We start from the raw sequence: 21,083 nt of genomic DNA on the forward strand, positions 1-21,083 counted from the left end.
AACCTGATATATAAAAACTGAAAAGAGTTTACAATCCCTAAAAATTACAAACACTCTTTGGAATTATCTCTCTATACATTTGTGCATTGTGCATTTCCATATTAGATGTATACTTTTTTCTTAAATCAAAACTTTTAGTTTTCATTCTTCCTTTATCCCATAAACAAAAAAGGCAAATAGATCACAACAAAGTGAAAATTTTAGAGTTTATGTATGAAAAAATTTTAAAAAAATAACAAATGTTAGTAAAGAAATTTTATTCGCACACCACAAATAAACAAAAAGTTTTGTTATCCAAGTTTGGGAAATTCCACTGGTTCAACCCTAATAGCTTGGAATTTTATAAGAAAGAGATTTCTTCTACACATGTTTTAAAAATGGATAAGCATGCTTGAAACATGTTAAAGATGCAAATGACCTATGGATCCAAACCTTTTAAAGAGAATAACAAACGCTCTTTAAATTCTCATGTGAACGTGCGTCGGGATATTTACCCGAGTCAAATAAGCCATTAATTTGCTCATTTACAAAAAGATGACTTAACAATCATAGATGATTGTAAAGTGATTTATCATGCATAACGGGAAATATTTTATTAAAAAATTACTTATGGATTGGGAGTTGACACTCAGTTAAAAATGCCCCGCCTCCCCCTTTTACCGACGATTGCAAAAATTGATATATAAAAACTTAAAAGAGCTTACAATCCCTAAAAATTATAGACACTCTTTGGAATTCTCTCTCTCTCTACATTTTTACATTGTGCATTTTCATTTTAGATGTACACTTTTTTTTGAAATAAAAATTTTCACTTTTCGCTCTACCTTCATCCCGTAAACAAAAAAGGCAAATAGATCACAACAAAATGAAAATTTTAGATTTTATGTATGGAAAAAATTTAAAACAATAAAAAATTTTAGTAAAGAAATTGTTTTCGGACACCACAAATGAACACAAAAGTTTTGTTATCCAAGTTTGGGAAATTCCTCCAGTTCAACCCTAATAGCTTGGAATTTTATAAGAAAGAGATTTCTTCTACACATGTTTTAAAAATAGATATGCATGCTTGAAACGTGTTAAAGATTCAAAGGACCTATGGATCAAAACATTTTAAAGAGAATAACAAACGCTCATTAAATTGTCAAGTGAACGTGCATTAGGATATTTACCCGAGTCATACAAGCCATTATTTTGCCCATTTACAAAAAGCTGACTTAACAATCATAGATGATTGTAAAGTGATTTATCCTGCGTAATGGGCTATATTTTTCTACGAAATGACTTATGGATTGGGAGTCAACACTCAGTTAAAAATCCCCAACCTCCCCCTTTTCCCGACGATTGCAAAACCTGATATAAAAAACTGAAAAAAATTTAAAATCCTTAAAAATTATGGACACTCTTTGGAATTATCTCTCTCTCTATATTTGTGCATCGTGAATTTCTATTTTAGATGTATACCTTTTTCTTAAATCAAAACTTTGACTTTTCACTCTCCATTCATCTCGTAAACAAAAAAGGCAAATAGATCTCAACAAAATGAAAATTTTAGATTTTATGTATGGAAAAAATTTAAAACAATAAAAAATGTAAGTAAAAAAATTTTATTCGCACACCACAAAAGTTTTGTTATCCAAGTTTGGGAAATTCCACCAGTCCAACCCTAATAGGTTGGAATTTTATAAGAAAGAGATTTCATCTACACATGTTTTAAAAATGGATATGCATGGTTGAAACTTGTTAAAGATGCAAATGACCTATGGATCCAAACCTTTTAAAGAGAAAAACAAACGCACCTAAAATGCTCAAAGTGAACATGAGAGTCAAACAAGCCATTATTTTTCCCATTTAAAAAAAGCTGACCTAAGTATCATAGATGATTGTAAAGTAATTTATCACGCGTAACGGGAGATATTTTGTAAGAAACGGCTTATGGATTGGGTGTCAACCCTCAGTTTAAAATTCCCCGCCTCCCCCTTTTCCCGACGATTGCAAAACAACATTTACTAAAACTGAAGAGAGTTTACAATCCCTAAAAATTACAGACACTCTTTGGAATTATCTCTCCCTACATTTGTGCTTTGTTCATTTCCATTTTAGATGTATACTTTTTTCTTAAGTCAAAACTTTGAGTTTCCACTCTCCCTTCATCCTGTAAAAAAAGGCAAATAGATCACAACAAAATGAAAATTTTAGGGTTGATCTACGAAAAAAAATTTAAAACAATAACAAATATAAGTAAAGATATTTTATTCACACACCACAAATGAACAATTTTAGTTTTCCAAGTTTTGGAAATTCCACCAGTTCAACCCTAATAGCTTGGAATTTTATAAGAGATATCTTCTACACATGTTTTAAAAATGGATATGCATGTTTGAAACATGTTATAGATACTAATGACCTATGGATCCAAACCTTTTAAAGAGAATAAAGAACGTTCATTAAATTCTCAAGTGAAGTCAAACTAGCCATTATTTTACCCATTTACAAAAAGCTGACCTAACAATCATAGATGATTGCAAAGTGATTTATCATTTGTAATGGGCTATATTTTTTTATGAAATGACCTATGGATTGGGAGTCAACCCTCAGTTAAAAATCCCCTGCCTCCCCTTTTCCCGACTATTGCAAAACTATATATATAAAAATTGAAAAGAGGTTAAAATTCCTAAAAATTACAGACGCTCTTTGAAATTATCTATCTCTATATTTGTACATTGTCCATTTCCATTTTAGGTATGTACTTTTTTCTTAAATGAAAACTTTGAGTTTTCACTCTCCCTTCATCCCGTAAACAAAAAAGGCAAGTAGATCACAACAAAATGAAAATTTTAGAGTATATGTATGGAAAAAAAATTAAAACAATAACAAATGTAAGTAAAGAAATTTTATTCTCACACCACAAATGAATACAAAACTTTTGTTATCCAAGTTTGGGAAATTCCACTAGTTGAACCCCTAATAGCTTGGAATTTTATAAGAAAGAGATTTCTTCAACACTAGTTTTAAAAATGGATATGCATGGTTGAAACATGTTAAAGATGCAAATGACCTATGGATCCCAACCATTTAAAGAGAATAACAATCGCTCAATAAATTCTCAAGTGAATGTGCGGTGGGATATTTACCCGAGTCAAACAAGCCATTATTTTGCCCATTTACAAAAAGGTGACCTAACAATCATCGATGATTGTAAAATAATTTATCATGCGTAACGACCTATATTTTTTTAAGAAATGACTTATGGATTGGGAGTCAACACTGAGTTAAAAATCTCCCGCCTCCCCCTTTTCCCGACGATTGCAAAACCTGATATATAAAAACTGAAAATAGTTTACAATCCCTAAAAATTAAAGACACTCTTTAGAATTATCTCACTCTACATTTTTGCGTTGTGCGTTTCCATTTTAGATGTATACTTTTTTCTTAAATCAAAACTTTGAGTTTTCGCTGTCCCTTCATCCCGAAAAAAAAAATGAAAATTTTAGAGTTTATGTATGGAAAAAATTTCAAAAAATAAAAAATGAAAGTGAAGAAATTTTATTTGCACACCACAAACGAACATAAAACTTTTGTTATCCAAGTTTGGGAAATTCCACTAGTTGAACCCTAATAGCTTGGAATTTTATAAGATAGAGATTTCTTCAACACATGTTTTAAAAATGGATATGCATGGTTGAAACATGTTAAAGATGCAAATGACCTATGGATCCAAAACATTTAAAGAGAATAACAATCGCTCATTAAATTCTCAAGTGAACATGCGATGGGATATTTACCCGACTCAAACAAGCCATTATTTTGCCCATTTACAAAAAGTTGTTCTAACAATCATAAATGAGTGTAAAGTGATTTATCATGCGTAACGGGCTATATTTTTGTAAGAAATGACTTATGGATTGGGAGTCAACACACCGTTAAAAATCCCCCACCTTTCCCTTTTCCCGACGATTGCAAAACCTGATATATAAAAACTGAAAAGTGTTTACAATCCCTAAAAATTATAGACACTCTTTGGAATTATCTCTCTCTACATTTGGGCATTGTGCAATTCCATTTTAGATGTAGACTTTTTTCTTAAATCAAAGCTTTTAGCTTTTGCTCTCCCTTTATCCTGTCAACAAAAAAGGCAAATACACAACAAAATGAAAATTTTAGAGTTTATGTATGGAAAAATTTTAGATCCATAAAAAATGTATGTAAAGAAATTTTATTCGCACAGCCCAAATGAACAAAAAAGTTTTGTTATCCAAGTTTGGGAAATTCCACTAGTTCAACCCTAGTAGCTTGGAATTTTGAAAGAAAGAGATATGTTCTACACATGTTTTAAAAATGGATATGCATGCTTGAAACATGTTAAAGATGCAAATGACCTATGGATCCAAACCTTTTAAAGAGAATAAAGAGCGCTCATTAAATTCTCAAATGAACGTGCGGTGAAATATTTACCCGAGTCAAACAAGCCATTATTTTGCCTATTTACTAAAAGTTGACCTAACAATCATAGATGATTGCAAAGTGATTTATCATGTGTAATGGGCAATATTTTTGTAGGAAATGACAAATGGATTGGGAGTCAACACTTAGTTAAAAATCCCCCGCCTGCCCCTTTTCCCGACGATTGTAAAACCTGATATATAAAAACTGATATATAAAAACTGAAAAGAATTTACAATCCCTAAAAATTACCGACACTCTTTGGAAATATCTCTCTCTACATTAATGCATTGTGCATTTTCATTTTAGATGTATAATTTTTTCTTAAATCAAAACTTTGACTTTTCGCTTTCCCTTCATCCCGTAAAAAAAAAGGCAAATAGATCACAACAAAATGAAAAGTTTAGATTTTATGTTTGGAAAATATTTAAAACAATAAAAAATGTAAGAAAAGACATTTTTTTCGCACACCACAAATGATCACAAAAGTTTTGTTATCAAAGTTTGGGAAATTCCACAAGTTCAATCCTAATAGCTTGGAATTTTATAAGAAAGCGATTTCATTTGCACATGTTTTACAAATGGATATGCATGCTAGAATCATGTTAAAGATTTAAATGACCTATGGATCCAAACTTTTTAAAGTGAATAACAAACGCTCATTAAATTCTCAATCTAACGTGCGGTGGGATATTTATCCGAGTCAAACACGCCGTTATTTTTCCCATTTAGTAAAAGCTGACCTAACAATCATAGATGATTGTAAAGTGATTTATCATGCGTAACGGGCTATATTTTTGTAAGAAATGACTTATGGATTGGGAGTCAACCCACAGTTAAAAATCCCTCGTCTCCCCCTTTTCCCGACGATTTCAAAACCTGATATATAAAAACTGAATAGAGTTAACAATCCCTAAAAATTACTGACACTCTTTGGAATTATCTCTCCCTACATTTGTGCTTTGTTAATTTACATTTTAAATATATATATTTTTCTTAAAAGAAAAGTTTTAGTTTTCGCTCTCCCTTCATCCCGTAAAAAAAAGCCAAGTAGATCACAACAAAATGAAAATTTTTGAGTTTATCTATGGAAAAAAATTTTAAAAATAAAAAAAATAAGAAAAGATATTTTATTCACACACAACAAATGAACTCAAAAGTTTTGTTATCCATGTTTTGGAAATTCCACTAGTTCAACCCTAATTACTTTGAATTTTATAAGAAAGAGTTATCTTCTACACATGTTTTAAAAATGGTTATGCATGCTTGAAACTTGTTAAAGATGCAATTGACCTATGGATCCAAAAGTTTTAAAGAGAATAACAAACACTCTTTAAATTCTCATGTGAGCGTGCAGTGGAATATTTACCCGAATCAAACAAGCCATTATTTTGCCCATTTACAAAAAACTGACCTAACAATCATAGATGATTGTAAAGTGATTTATCATGTGTAACGGGCTATTTTTTTTATGAAATGAATATGGATTGGGAGTCAACCCATAGTTAAAAATCCCCCGCCTCCCCCTTTTCCCGACGATTGCAAAACCTGATATATAAAATATGAAAAGAGTTTACAATCCCTAAAAATTTCAGACACTCTTTGGAATTATCTCTCTCTACATTTTTTCTTTGTGAATTTACATTTTAAATGTATACATTTTTCTTAAATCAAAACTTTGAGTTTTCTCTCTCCCTTCTTCCCGTAAAAAAAAAAGGCGAATAGATCACAAAAAAAAATGAAAATTTAAGAGTTTATGTATGGAAAAAATTTCAACACATGTTTTAAAAATGGATATGCATGGTTGAAACATGTTAAATATGTAAATGACATATGGATCCAAACCTTTTAAAGAGAATAACAAATGATAATTAAATTCTCAAGTGAACGTGCGGTGGGATATTATCCGAGTCAAACAAGCCATTATTTTGCCCGTTTACAAAAAGATGACCTAACTATCGTAGATGATTGTAAAGTGATTTATCACGCGTAACGGGCTATATTTTAGTAGGAAATGACTTATGGATTGGGAGTCAACCCTCAGTTAAAAATCCCCCACCTCCCTCTTTACCCGATGATTTCAAAACCTTATATATAAAAACTGAAAGGAGTTTACAATCCCTAAAAATTACAAACACTCTTTGGAATTATCTCTCTCTACATTTGTGGTTTGTTAATTTCCATTTTAAATGTAAATATTTTTCTTAAATCAAAAGTTTGAGTTTTCGCTCTCCCTTCATCCCGTATAAAGAAAGGCAAATAGATCACAACAAAATGAAAAATTTTGAGCTTATCTATGTAAAAAATTTTAAACAATAACAAAAATAAGAAAAGATATTTTATTCACACACAACAAATGAACACAAAAGTTTTGTTATCCAAGTTTTAGAAATTCCACTAGTTCAACCCTAATTGATTCGAATTTTATAAGAAAGAGATATCATCTACACATGTTTTAAAAATGGTTATGCATGCTTGAAACTAGTTAAAGATGCACATGACCCATGGATCCAAAAATTTTAAGAGAATAACAAACGCTCATTAAATTCTCATGTGAACGTGCAGTGGAATATTTACCCGAGTCAAACAAGCCATTATTTTGCCCATTTAAAAAAGCCGACCTAACAATCATAGATGATTGTAAAGTAATTTATCATGCGTAACGGGCTATATTTTTTTATGAAATGACTTATGATAGGGAGTCAACCCTCAGTTAAAAATCACCTGCCTCCCCCTTTTCCCGACGATTGCAAAACCTTATATATAAAAATTGAAAAGAGGTTACAATTCCTTAAAATTACAGACGCTCTTTGGAATTATCTCTCTCCATATTTTTGCATTGTGCAGTTCCATTTTAGATTTATACTTTTTTCTTAAATGAAAATTTTGAGTTTTGGCTCTCCCTTCATCCCGTAAACAAAAAAGGCATCAAAATGAAAATTTTAGAGTATATGTATGGGAAAAAATTAAAATAATAACATATGTAAGTAAAGAAATTTTATTCTCACACCACAAATGAAAACAAAAGTTTTGGTATCCATTTTTGGAAATTCCTCAAGTTAGTAAAAATGAACAGTACTTTTGAACAGTAACTATGGAACAGTAAAAACAAACACTGTGGAGATCAATACATAGATGCGGAACATGAACAGTGATAACAACTACTATGGAGATCATATTTATAAATGCGGAACATGAACAGTAAAAACAATTACTGTACGAATCATAATATTATAAACATGCAGAAATATAAAAAAAAATTGTCTAAAACAAAAACATAAAATACATACCCTTAAAAAGGAAAAGAAAAAACAACTTATCTACATAACTCCCGAAGTTACCGACCGTGGCACCGGTCGGTTCCCTCTTTTCTACTCAGCCATTACGGCTGTTTAAGCACATACCGTGCTTGAGGAACTTGCCGGAGAAAGATCGCCGGAAATCGCCTTCTTCTTCGGAACTAATGCTCGTCTATTGGTGAGTTGCTCCAAGTTTCGATGATCTTTCCTCTGGAGGAGCATCGTATTTATAGCTGAAGATTTTTTAGCTTTTCCACCTTTACCCTTGATTGTAAGGTGTGCGTTTAAAGACAAAGGGTAACTTTTGTCTTTTTGGCATGTCTCTTTTGCCCTTGCATTATTACCTTTCGGCGCCGAAAGCAGGGGTAGAAATGTCTTTTCTGCTTGTGACGTCATGATGATAACGTGCATGAATCTTTTTTAGCCATCTTTGTTGACTTGGTGTAGCCGGCATTGATGACTTTTTGTAGCCGCCATTGCGGACTTTTGAGCCGCCTTTGTAGACTTTGTTTTCATCGTGGGCCTAGTCTGCTGACGTGGTTGCTGACTAGTCGGTTGACGTGGCTACTGACTGCTCATTTGGACAGCTGCCTTTCTGTGCACAGTTTACAGGTGTGCTCCTTAGAAAAGGTCTTTTGGGCCATATGGCAGAAGCTTTCCTTTGTTATTTTGCTGAAGGGGATATTTCCTCCAAGGAGTTTCTTCAGCATAACTTCATGACTGGTCTGGACGGAGGCCAGAGTCTCTTTATAGCTTTTAGAGATGATCGTCAATGGGACGGAGGTCTTGTAGACGAAGCTTCTCTTTTTCTGAATCAGCTGCTTCATGAGCTGTATCAGGTGTTTGAGCCCGTGGATACGCCTGGTTGGCCAGACTGCTTCTGGGCAAGGCTTAGCTTTTGGAACATGTCTGGGATCATATTCCATGTTGGCGTCACCTTCTTTGATGCCTTCAATAGTCACGACGGAAATGCTTGGAAACATTTTGGTGTCAGTAACAATTTCAGCAATACAGGAAACGAAATGCAGTCGAATTCCTTTACTCTTCGTTATGGAGAGAAAGCTTTTGCAAGCCTCCATAATTTCCTTTGGCATTTTCTCCAATACTGATAAGTCGGTGGAGGGCAATACCAGTTGTTTTATGAATCCATATGCATAAAGCATGGATGCATATTTTGAGTCTATTTCATGACTCAGCTTCACTTGATTCCAACTGTTGCTGGGCTCAGTGGTGAAGAAGGGTGTGTTCATCCCTTGGCCAATTTGTTCATTCCATCTCTGGAATTGAACAGTATGATCGGATTCAATCTTTGAACGCACGCTGTCCACCTATTGAGGGCGTAGCGAGGGTTCCTCAGACATAATGTCCGAAAGTTTTAAAGGTTTAAATTTCTTTAAAAACTCAAACTCATTAAAACTAGTTTTATCTGGTTTATTTAGGCTTTTCAACCTTGTAAACTCAGACGGGGTAACCAATTTTGTCTTGAATGATTTCTCATTCCTAGACAAGTCCGTTTCCATCAGGGATGGATCCGTTAAGACTTCCTTTTCAGCTCTAGACTGACAGGTAGAAGTCCCTGATTCCGATTTCAAAGAAATCGTTAAGGTTTCCTTTCCAGCTCTTGACTGGCAGGTAGAAATCCCTGATTCCCCTATCTTTAGAGAAGATTGGGTTGTGATTTCCTTCTCATGCCTAGCATGACCGGTAGAAATCCCGGGTCGACCTGTGTTTATCAAAACACTAAAGTCATCCGTCTGCTGATTAGCTGACGTTGTGGCTTCCTTGTCTCGCGATGGAGATCCGGTAGAAGTCCCGGAGGAGCTTGGCATTTCATGCCGTTGAGTGAGTTCTTTTAACTCTTCGATTAATTCTTTAACCTTGAGTTGTAAGAGTTCTCCACTTAACCCGTAACGGGCACAATTCTCATGTATGTCTCCTTGTTCTGAGAGAACTAAAAGACTGTCGAATAGTGACTGTAGGGTTGAGAGCAATACCGTGAGTGCGGCAATTGCTGCTGCTAGGTCCGTCAGGGTGCTGCTGAGGGGATCCATTTTACCTGTCTGTAACACAAGAAAATTCTCGAGTAAGAGTGTCAGGTAAATAGTTTTTATCTCCTTTAATGTGTTCAACAGTAAAAGAGAATTGAAAGAACCATTGCTGCCAACGGAGTAACCTACCGCGACAAAGTGAATCTTCTAAATTTCTTGTCATAAAACCGACAAAATTTTTACAGTCAGTTCTTACCAGAAATTCTTTGGGAGCGAGATAAATATAAAACTTTTTTATCCCATTCTTTATTGCTAAAATTTCTTTTTCATAAGAATGATAGTTTGTTTCAGCAGATGAAAATGTTCCTGATGTATATTTGTATATTCTTTCAGAATCATTGATTTTGCATTTTAGGACTGCTGCCCAAGTGTGATCAGAGGCGTCAGTTTCTAAAATCAGATTTGCATCTGGATCGGGTAGAGTTAACACCGGGAGGTGTTTCATCATTTGTTTGATCCGGATTACTTCAAGACTATCAGTGGGTGTCCATTCCCATTTGACGTCTTTCTTTAGTTTCTTTTGAAGGGGTTTCCTAATTTCTGCTAAATTCTGTATGAATTGTTCAGCATATGTTAGGCATCCTAAGAAACGTTGAAGTTGTTTTATATCTTCAATTTCATTCGGAAAAGCAGCTAGTTTTTCCAGAATATGATTTTGAAGAATGATTTCTCCTTTTGAGATGTTTAGACCTAAGAAATCTATCTTGGTTTTAAACAACTCTGATTTCTTTTTGCTGAGTGCTATCCCAGCATTTTTTAAGGCATTTAAGACCTTCAGTAATTGCTCTTTATGTTGATCCTTGGTTTCTGAAAAGACTAGGATATCATCAACATAAACTAAGCAAAATTTAAAGAATGGTTTGAGGATATCATCCATTCTTCTTTGAAATATGTTGGGTGCTTGTTTTAACCCAAAAGGCATTACAAGCCACTCATAATGTCTTGAAGGACAACTGAATGCAGTGAGGGGAATAGCTCTTTTGGTTAGACGAATTTGCCAAAACCCAGATTTGCAATCAAATTTAGAAAACCATTGTTTTCCTCTTATGGCAGCTATCAATCTTTCTTTGTTAGGAAGATAGTAGCCATCCATTTTTGTGGCTTCATTAACCTTTTTATAGTTAATGACCATTCGAGCTTTACCTCGTTTTATCTCTGCATGATTCCTTACCAGGAAAGTAGGAGATGTATGTGGAGAATGACTTGCATGGATTAAACCTTGAGCCAGCAAATCATTTATCTGTGTTGAGAATTCTTCAACATCAGAAGGAGTATAAACCATAGGTTTTTCTCGAATTTCTTTTTCAGGATCAAGAAGTTCGAGGTCTGCATATGGTTTTTGTTTATGCCACCATTCTAAGGGTTTCTCAGAACAAGTGGACCCTAATAGGTTGGAATTTTATAAGAAAGAGATTTCTTCTACACAAGTTTTAAAAATGGATATGCATGCTTGAAATATGTTAAAGATGCAAATGACCTATGGATCCAAACCATTTAAAGAGAATAAAAAACGCTCAATAAATTCTCAAGTGAACGTGCGGTGGGATATTTACCCGAGTCAAACAAGCCATTATTTTCCCATTTACAAAAAGCTGACCTAACAATCATAGATGATTGTAAAGTGATTTATCATGTGTAACGGCCTATATTTTTGTAAGTAATGACTTATGGATTGGAAGTCAACCCTCAGTTAAATATCCCCCGCCTTCGCCTTTGCCAGATGACTGCAAAACCTGGTATATAAAAACGAAAAAAGAGTTTACAGTCCCTAAATATTACAAACATTCTTTGGAATTATCTCCCTCTATATTTGTGCATTGTGCATTTCCATTTTAGATCTATACTTTTTTCTTTAATCAAAACTTTGAGTTTTCGCTCTCCCTTCATCCCGTAAACAAAAAAGAAAAATAGATCATAACAAAATGAAAATTTTAGAGTTTATGTATGGAAAAAATTTAAAAGAATAACAAAAGTAAGTAAAGAAATTTTATTCGTACACCACAAATGAATACAAAAGTTTTGTTATCCAAGTTTGGGAAATTCCACTAGTTCAACCCTTATAGCTTGGAATTTTATAAGAAAGAGATTTCTTCTACACATGTTTTAAAAATTGACATGCATGCTTGAAACATGTTAAAGATGCAAATGACCTATGGATCCAAACATTTTAAAGAGGATAACAAACGCTCATTAAATTCTCACGTGACCGTGCGTTGGCATATTTTCCCGATTCAAACAAGCCATTATTTTGCCCATTGACAAAAAGAAGTCTAAACAATCATCGATGATTGTAAAGTGATTGGTCATGCGTAACGAGCTATATTTTTGTAAGAAATGACTTATAGATTGGGAGTTAACACTCAGTTAAAAATCCCCAGCCTGCCCCTTTTCCCGACAATTGCAAAACTTGATATATAAAAACTGAAAAGAATTTACAATCCCTGAAAATTATAGACACTCTTTGGAGTTATCTCTCTATAAATTAATGCATTGTGCATTTTCAATTTAGATGTATACTTTTTCTTAAGTCAAAACTTTGACTTTTCGCTCTCCCTTCATCCCGTAAATAAAAAAGGCAAAGAGTTCACAACAAAATGAAAATTTTAGAGTTTATGTTTGGAAAATTTTAAAACAATAAAAAATTTAAGTAAAGAAACTTTATTCGCACACCACAAATGAACACAAAACTTTTGTTATCCAAGTTTGGGCAATTCCACCAGTCCAACCCTAATTGCTTGGAATTTTATAAGAAAGTGATTTCTTCTACACATGTTTTAAAAATGGATATGCATGTTTGAAACATGTTAAAGATGCAAATGACATATGGATCCAAACCTTTTAAAGAGAATAACAAACGCTAATTAAATTCTCAAGTGAACGTGCAGTGGGATATTTACCCGAGTCAAACAAGCAATTATTTTGCCCATTTACAAAAAGCTGACCTAACTATCGTAGATGATCGTAAAGTGATTTATCATGCTTAATGGGCAATATTTTAGTAAGAAATGACTTATGGATTGGGAGTCAACACTTTGTTAAAAATCCCCCGCCACCCCCTTTTCCCGTTGATAGTAAAACCTGATATATAAAAACTGAAAAAAGTTTACAATCCCTAAAAATTACAGACACTGTTTGGAATTATATCTCTCTACATTTGTGCTTTGCGCATTTCCATTTTAGATGTATGCCTTTTTCTTAAATCAAAACTTTGACTTTTCGCTCTCCTTTCATCCCGTAAAAAAATAGGAAAGTAGATCACAACAAAATGAAAATTTTATAGTTTATGTATGGAAAAAATTTAAAACAATAACAAATATAAGTAAAGATATTTTATTCACACACCACAAATGAACACAAAAGTTTTGTTATCCGAGTTTTGGAAATTCTACTAGTTCAACACTAATATCTTGGAATTTTATAAAAAAGATATAACTTCTACAAATGTTTTAAAAATGGATATGCATGCTTGAAACATGTTAAAGATGCAAATGACCTGTGGATCCAAACCTTTTAAAGAGAATAACAAACGCTCATTAAATTCTCAAGTGAACGTGCGTTGGGATATTTACTCGAGTCAAACAAGCCATTATTTTACCCATTTACATAAAGCTGACGTACCCATCATAGATGATTGTAAAGTGATTTATCATGCATAACGGGCTATATTTTTGTATGAAAGGACTTATGGATTGGGAGTAGCACACAGTTAAAAATCCCCCGCCTCCCCCTTTTCCCGATGATTATAAAACCTGATATATAAAAACTGAAAAGAGTTTACAATCCCTAAAAATTACAAACAATCTTTGGAATTATCTTTCTCTACATATGTGCATTGTGCATTTCCATTTTTGATGCATACTTTTTTCTTAAATCAAAACTTTGACTTTTCGCTCTACCTTCATCTCGTAAATAAAAAAGGCAACTAGATCACAACAAAATGAAAATTTTAGAGTTTATGTATGGAAATTTTTTTAAAAACTAACAAATGTAAGTGAAGAAATTTTATTTGCACACCACAAACAAACAAAAAACTTTTGTTAGCCTAGTTTTGGAAAAACCACTAGTTGAGCCCTAATAGCTTGGAATTTAATAAGAAAGATATTTCTCAACTCATGTTTTAAAAATGGATATGCATGGTTGAAACATGTTAAAGATGGAAATGACCTATGGATCCAAACCATTTAAAGAGAATAAAAAATGCTCATTAAATTCTCAAGTGAACGTGCGTTGTGATATTTAACCGAGTCATACAAGCCATTATTTTGCCCATTTACAAAAAGCTGACTTAACAATCATAGATGATCGTAAAGTAATTTATCCTACGTAATGGGCTATATTTTATTACGAAACAACTTATGGATTTGGAATCAAAACTCAGTTAAAAATTCCCAACCTCCCCCTTTTTTCGACGATTGAAAAACCTGATATAAAAAACTGAAAAGAATTTACAATCCTTAAAAATTACAGACACTCTTTGGAATTATCTCTCTCTACATTTTTGCATTGTGAATTTCTATTTTAGATGTATACTTTTTTCTTAAATCAAAACTTTGACTTTTCGCTCTCCTTTCATCCCGTAAACAAAAAAGGCAAATAGATCTCAACAAAATGAAAATTTTAGATTTTGTGAATGGAAAAAATTTTAAAAAATAACAAATGTAAGTAAAGAAATTTTATTCGCACACCACAAAAGAACACAAAAGTTTTGTTATCCAAGATTGGCAAATTCCACCAGTCCAACCCTAATTGTTTGGAATTTTATAAGAAAGAGATTTCTTCTACACATGTTTTAAAAATGGATATGCATGGTTGAAACTTGTTAAAGATGCAAATGACCTATGGATCCAAACATTTTAAAGAGAAAAAAAAAACGCACCTAACATTCTCAAGTGAACATGAGAGTCAAACAAGCCATTATTTTTCCCATTTAAAAAATGCTGACCTAAGTATCATAGATGATTGTATAGTAATTTATCACGCGTAATGGGCTATATTTTTTAAGAAATGGCTTATGGATTGGGTGTCAACCCTCAGTTAAAAATCCCCCGCCTCCCCCTTTTCCTAACGATTGTAAAACAAGATTTATTAAAACTGAAGAGACGTTACAATCCCTAAAAATTACAGACACTCTTTGGAATTATCTCTCCCTATATTTGTGCTTTGTTCATTTCCATTTTAGATGTATACTTTTTTCTTAAGTCAAAACTTTGAGTTTCCTCTCTCCCTTCATCCCGTAAAAAAAGGCAAATAGATCACAACAAAATGAAAATTTTACAGTTTATCTACGGAAACAATTTAAACAATAACAAATATAAGTAAAGATATTTTATTCACACAACACAAATGAACACAAAATTTTAGTTTTCCAAATTTGGGAAATTCCACTAGTTCAACCCTAATAGCTTGGAATTTTATAAGTAAGAGATATCTTCTACACATGTTTTAAAAATGGATATGCATGTTTGAAACATGTTATAGATACTAATGACCTATGGATCCAAACCTTTTAAAGAGAATAAAGAACGCTCATTAAATTCTCAAGTGAACATCCGTTGGAATATTTACCTGAGTCAAACAATCCATTATTTTACCCATTTACAAAAAGCTGACCTAACAATCATAGATGATTGCAAAGTGATTTATCATTCGTAATGGGCTATATTTTTTTATGAAATGGCTTATGGATTGGGAGTCAACCCTCAGTTAAAGATCCCCCGCCTCCCCCTTTTCCCGACGATTGCTAAACCATATATATAAAAATTGAAAAGAGGTTACAATTCCTAAAAATTACAAACGATCTTTGGAATTGTCTATCTCTGTATTTGTGCATTGTGCATTTCCATTTTAGATATGTACCTTTTTCTTAAATGAAAACTTTGAGTTTTTGCTCTCCCTTCATCCAGTAAACAAAAAAGGCAAATAGATCACAACAAAATGAAAATTTTAGAGTATATGTATGGAAAAAATTAAAACAATAAAAAATATGAGTAAAGAATTTTTTTTTCTCACACCACAAATGAACACAAAACTTTTGTTATCCAAGTTTGGGAAATTCCACTAGTTGAACCCTAATAGCTTGGAATTTTATAAGAAAGAGATTTCTTCAACACTTGTTTTAAAAATGGATATGCATGGTTGAAACATGTTCAAGATGCAAATGACCTATGGATCCAAACCATTTAAAGAGAATAACAATCGCTCATTAAATTCTCAAGTGAACGTGCTGTGGGATATTTACCCAAGTCAAACAAGCCATTATTTTGCCCATTTACAAAAAGCTGACCTAACAATCATCAATGATTATAAAATGATTTATCATGCGTAACGACCTATATTTTTTTAAGAAATGACTTATGGATTGGGAGTCAACACTGAGTTAAAAATCCCTCGCCTCCCCCTTTTTACGATGATTGCAAGACCTGATATATAAAAACTGAAAAGAGTTTACAATCCCTAAAAATTAAAGACACTCTTTGGAATTATCTCACTCAAAATTTTTACTTTGTGCATTTCCGTTTTAGATGTATACTTTTTTCTTAAATAAAAACTTGGAGTTTTCGCTCTCCCTTCATCCCAAAAAAAAAAGGCAAATAGATAAAAAAAAATGAAAATTTTAGAACTTATGTATGGAAAAAATTTAAAACAGTAACAAATTAAAGTGAAGAAATTTTATTTTCACACCACAAACGAACATAAAACTTTTGTTATCCAAGTTTGGAAAATTCCACTAGTTGAACCCTAATAGATTGGAATTTTATAAGATAGAGATTTCTTCAACACATGTTTTAAAAATGGACATGCATGGTTGAAACATGTTAAAGATGCAAATGACCTATGGATCCAAACCATTTAAAGAGAATAACAATCGCTCATTAAATTCTCACGTGAACGTGCGGTGGGATATTTACTCGAGTCAAACAAGGCATTATTTTTCCCATTTACAAAAAGTTGATCTAACAATTATAAATAATTGTAAAGTGATTTATCATGTGTAACAGGCTTTATTTTTGTAAGAAATGACTTATGGATTGGGAGTCAACACACCGTTAAAAATCCCCTGCCTCCCCCTTTTCCCGACGATTGCAAAACCTGATATATAAAAACTAAAAAGAGTTTACAATCCCTAAAAATTACAGACTATCTTTGGAATTATCTCTCTCTACATTTGTACATTGTGCATTTCCATTTTAGATGTATACTTTTTTCTTAAATCAAAACTTTTAGTTTTCGCTCTCCCTTTATCCCGTCCACATAAAAGGCAAATAGATCACAACAAAATGAAAATTTTAGAGTTTACGTATGGAAAAAATTTAAATCCTTAAAAAATGTATGTAAAGAAATTTTATTTGCACAACCCAAATGAACTAAAAAGTTTTGTTATCCATGTTTGGGAAATTCCACTAGTTCAACCCTAAAAGCTTGGAATTTTGAAAGAAAGAGATATGTTCTACACATGTTTCAAAAATGGATATGCATGCTTGAAACATGTTAAAGATGCAAATGACCTATGGATCCAAACCTTTTAAAGAAATAAAGAACGCTCATTAAATTCTCAAATGAACGTGCGGTGGAATATTTACCTGAGTCATACAAGCCTTTATTTTGCCCATTTACAAAAAGCTGACCTAACAATCATATATGATTGCAAAGTGATTTATCGTGCATAACGGGCAATATTTTTTTAAGAAATGACTTATGGATTGGGAGTCAACACTCAGTTAAAAATCCCCCGATGATTGTAAAACCTGATATACAAAAACTGAAAAGAATTTACAATCCCTAAAAATTACATACACACTTTGGAATTATCTTTCTCTACATTAATGCATTGTGCATTTTCATTTTAGATGTATACCTTTTTCTTAAATCAAAACTTTGACTTTTCGCTCTCCCTTCATCCTGTAAAAAAAAGGGCAATACATCACAACAAAATGAAAAGTTTAGATTTTATGTATGGAAAAAATTTAAAACAATAACAAATGTAAGTAAAGAATTTTTTTGCATACCACAAATGAACACAAAAGTTTTGTTATCAAAGTTTGGGAAATTCCACCAGTTCAACCCTAATAGCTTGGAATTTTATAAGAAAGAGATTTTGTTTGCACATGTTTTACAAATGCATATGCATGCTTGAAACATGTTAAAGATGCAAATGACCTAAAGATCCTAACCTTTTAAAGTGAATAACAAACACTCATTAAATTTTCAATCTAACGTGAGGTGGGATATTTACCCGAGTCAAACACGCCATTATTTTTCCCATTTAGTAAAAGCTGACCTAACAATACTAGATGATTGTAAAGTGATTTATCATGCGTAACGGGCTATATTTTTGTAAGAAATGACTTATGGATTGGGAGTCAACCCACAGTTAAAAATCCCCCGCCTCCCCCTTTTCCCGACGATTTCAAAACCTAATATATAAAAACTGAAAAGAGTTTAGAATCCCTAAATATTACAAACACTCTTTTCAATTATCTCTCTCTACATATGAGCTTTTTTAATTTCCATTTTAAATGTATATATTTTTCTTAAATCAAAAGTTTGACTTTTTGCTGTCCCTTCATCCCATAAAAAAAAGGCAAATAGATCACAACAAAATGAAAATTTTTTAGCTTATCTGTGGAAAATTTTTTAAACAATGACAAAAATAAGAAAAGATATTTTATTCACACACAACAAATGAACACAAAAGTTTTGTTATCCAAGTTTTGGAAATTCCACTAGTTCAAACCTAATTGCTTCGAATTTTATAAGAAAGAGATATCTTCTACACATGTTTTAAAAATGGTTATGCATGCTTAAAACTTGTTAAAGATGCAAATGACCCATGGATCCAAAAGTTTTATAGAGAATAACAAACGCTCATTAAATTCTCAAGTGAACGTGTAGTGGAATATTTACCCGAGCCAAACAAGCCATTATTTTGCCCATTTACAAAAAGCTGACTAACAATTATAGATGATTGTAAAGTGATTTATCATGTGTAACGGCCTATATTTTTGTAAGAAATGACTTACGGATTAGGAGTCAACCCTCAGTTAAATATCCCCTGCCTCCCCCTTTTCATGACGACTGCAAAATCTGGTATATAAAAACTAAAAAGTGTTTACAATCCCTAAATATTACAGAAACTCTTGGCAGTTATCTCCCTCTACATTTGTGCATTGTGCATTTCCATTTTAGATCTATACTTTTTTCTTAAATCAAAACTTTGAGTTTTCGCTCTCCCTTCATCTTGTAATAGAAAAAGAAAAAAAGATCACAACAAAATGAAAATTTTAGAGTTTATGTATGGAAAAATTTTTAAAAAATAACAAAAGCAAATAAAGAAATTTAATTCGCACACCACAAATGAACACAAAAGTTTTGTTCTCCAAGTTTGGGAAATTCCACTAGTTCAACCCTAATAGCTTGGAATTTTATCAGAAAAAAATTTCTACTACACATGTTTTAAAAATTGACAAGCATGCATGAAACATGTTAAAGAGGCAAATGACCTATGGATCCAAACCTTTTAATGAGGATAACAAACGCTGATTAAATTCTCAAGTGACCATGCGTTGGGATATTTTCCCGATTCAAACAAGCCATTATTTTGCCTATTGACAAAAAGATGACTTAACAATCATCCATGATTGTAAAGTGATTGATCATGCGTAACAAGCAATATTTTTGTAAGAAATGACATATGGATTGGGAGTTAACACTCAGTTAAAAATCCCCAGCCTACCCCTTTCCCCGAAGATTGCAAAACCTGATATATAAAAACTGAAAAGAATTTACAATCCCTAAAAATTATAGACACTCTTTGGAATTATCTCTCTCTAAATTAATGCATTGTGCATTTTTATTTTAGATATTTACTTTTTTCTTAAATCAAAACTTTGACTTTTCGCTCTCCCTTCATCCCGTAAATAAAAAAGGCAAAAAGATCACAACAAAATGAAAAGTTTAGAGTTTATGTTTGGAAAATTTTAAAACAATAACAAATGTAAGTAAAGAAATTTTATTCGCACACCACAAATGAACACAAAACTTTTGTTATCCGGATTTTGGGAAATTCCACCAGTCCAACCCTAATTTGCTTGGAATTTTATAAGAAAGTGATTTCTTTTACACATGTTTTAAAAATGGATGTGCATGTTTGAAACATGTTAAAGATGCAAATGACATATGGATCCAAACCTTTTAAAGAGAATAAAAAACGCTAATTAAATTCTCAAGTGAACGTGTGGTGGGATATTTACTCGAGTCAAACAAGCCATTATTTTGCCCATTTACAAAAAGCTGACGTAACTATCATAAGATGATTGTAAAGTGATTTATCACGCGTAATGGGCAATATTTTGGTAAGAAATGACTTATGGATTGGGAGTCAACACTTAGTTAAAAATCCCCCGCCACCCCCTTTTCCAACCGATAGTAAAACCTGATATATAAAAACTTAAAAGAGTTTACAATCCCTAAAAATTACAGACACTGTTTGGAATTATCTCTCTCTACATTTGTGATTTGTGCATTTCAAATTTAGATGTATTCTTTTTTCTTAAATCAAAACTTTGAGTTTTCGCTCTCCCTTCATCCAGTAAAAAAATAGGCAAATAGATCACAACAAAATGAAAATTTTAAAGTTTATATATGGAAAAAATTTAAAACAATAACAAATATATGTAAAGATATTTTATTCTCACCACAAATGAACACAAAAGTTTTGTTATCCGAGTTTTGGAAATTCTACTAGTTCAACACTAATAGCTTGGAATTTTATAAGAAAGATATATCTTCTACACATGTTTTAAAAATGGATATACATGCTTGAAACATGTTAAAGATGCAAATGACCTGTGGATCGAAACCTTTTAAAGAGAATAACAAACGCTCCTTAAATTCTCAAGTGAACGTGTGTTGGGATATTTACCCGAGTCAAACAAGCCATTATTTTGCCCGTTTACATAAAGCTGACTTACCAATCATAGATGATTGTAAAGTGATTTATCATGCATAACGGGCTATATTTTTGTAAGAAATGACTTATGGATTGGGAGTCAACACACTGTTAAAAATCCCCCGCCTCCCCCTTTTCTCGATGATTATAAAACATGATATATAAACACTGAAAATTTTAAAAAAATAACCAATGTAAGTGATGAAATTTTATTTGCACACTACAAACGAACACAAAACTTTTGTTATCCAATTTTGCGAAAAACCACTAGTTGAACCCTAATAGCTTGGAATTTAATAAGGAAGATATTTCTCAACACATGTTTTAAAAATGGATATGCATGTTTGA

The sequence above is a fragment of the Aristolochia californica genome, unplaced genomic scaffold (genome assembly GCF_029961685.1).
Source record: "Aristolochia californica isolate CCGP_79_NKW_82.1479 unplaced genomic scaffold, dmAriCali1.0.hap1 SCAF_2, whole genome shotgun sequence".
In the NCBI taxonomy this organism is placed as follows: domain Eukaryota; kingdom Viridiplantae; phylum Streptophyta; class Magnoliopsida; order Piperales; family Aristolochiaceae; genus Aristolochia; species Aristolochia californica.